Genomic DNA, 1,832 nt, shown 5'->3' on the forward strand with positions numbered 1-1,832 from the left:
AGATATGGTAGAGAAATTTCTGGAAGTCTTCATGGATGACTTTTTAGTATTTGGAGACTCATTCAACTCCTGCCTTAACCATCTAGCACTTGTTCTGAAAGGATGCCAAGAGACCAACCTAGTTTTAAACTGGGAAAAATGTCACTTTATGGTGACTGAAGGAGTTGTCCTTGGGCATAAAATTTCAAACAAAGGAATAGAGGTGGATCAAGCTAAAGTTGAAGTAATTGAAAAATTACCACCACCTACCAATGTTAGGGCAATCAGAAGCTTTTTGGGGCATGCAGGATTCTACAGAAGGTATATAAAGGATTTTTCAAAAATTGCCAAACCTCTGAGTAATCTGCTAGCTGCTGACACTCCATTTATTTTTGATAATGAGTGTCTGCAGGCGTTTGAAACTCTGAAACCTAAGCTGGTCACAGCACCAGTTATCTCTGCACCAGACTGGACATTACCATTTGAACTAATGTGTGATGCCAGTGACCATGCCATTGGTGCAGTACTGAGACAAAGGCATGGTAAGCTTCTGCACGTCATTTATTATGGCAGCCGTATTCTAAATGATGCACAGAAGAACTACACAACCACAGAAAAGGAGTTACTTGCAGTGGTTTATGCCATTGACAAGTTCAGATCTTATTTAGTAGATCAAAAGTGATTGTGTACACTGACCATACTGCTCTTAAATATCTACTCACAAAGCAGGATTCAAAACCCAGGCTCATAAGATGGCAAAGTAGGATTCAAAACCCAGGCTCATAAGATGGGTGTTGCTTCTGCAAGAGTTTGATATAGAAATAAGAGATAGAAAAGAGACAGAGAATCAAGTAGCCGATCACCTGTCCCGGATAGAACCAGTAGCAGGAGCATCCCTCCCTCCTACTGAGATCTCTGAAACCTTTCCAGATGAGCAATTGTTTGCTATTCAGGAAGCTCCGTGGCTTGCAGACAGTGCAAACTATAAGACTCAAGGTTCTCCTTCTGTAACCATGGAGAGGAAGCATGAAGAGCTTCTCTCAAAACAGAGTCAAACAGAGATCCCACAGTCAAACTCTAAGTTTGGTGTTGGGAGTCCACAACCAACTTCTAAGTTTGGTGTTGAACCTCCACATTCAAACTCTAAGTTTGGTGTTGGGAGGTCACAACCAAACTCTAAGTTTGGTGTTGAAAGGCCCCAACCCTGCTCTGATTATCTGTGAGGCTCCAAGAGAGCACACCGTCAAGCTATTGACATTAGCTTGTTGGGAGGTAACCCAATGTTATATTTATTATTTTCCCTTGTTATTTTATGTTTTCTATATGTTGATGATCATGGAAAGTCACAAAATCAATTGAAAAAGCAGAAATAGAATGAAAAATAGAAAGAAAAACAGCACACCCTGGAGGAAAACTTGCTGGCGTTTAAACGCCAGTAAAGGCAGCAAATGGGCATTTAACGCCCAGTCTGGCACCATTCTGGACGTTTAACGCCAGAAAGGGGCACCAGACTGGCATTAAACGCCAGGAATGGGCACCAAGCTGGCGTTAAACGCCAGAAATGGGCACCATCCCGGCGTTTAACGCCAGGATTGGTAGAAGGAGCATTTTTGCTCGCCACTTGGTGCAGGGATGAATTATCCTTGACACCTCAGGATCTGTGGACCCCACAGGATCCCCACTTACCCCACCACTCTCTCTTTTCTTTCTTCTTTTGCTCGAGGACGAGCAAAACTTCTAAGTTTGGTGTGGTAAAAGTGTTGCTTTTTGTTTCTCCATAACTATTTATGGCACCTAAGGCCGGAGAAACCTCTAGAAAGAGGAAAGGGAAGGCAAAAGCTTCCACCTCCGAG

Source organism: Arachis duranensis, chromosome 9 (assembly GCF_000817695.3).
Source record: "Arachis duranensis cultivar V14167 chromosome 9, aradu.V14167.gnm2.J7QH, whole genome shotgun sequence".
In the NCBI taxonomy this organism is placed as follows: Eukaryota; Viridiplantae; Streptophyta; class Magnoliopsida; order Fabales; family Fabaceae; genus Arachis; species Arachis duranensis.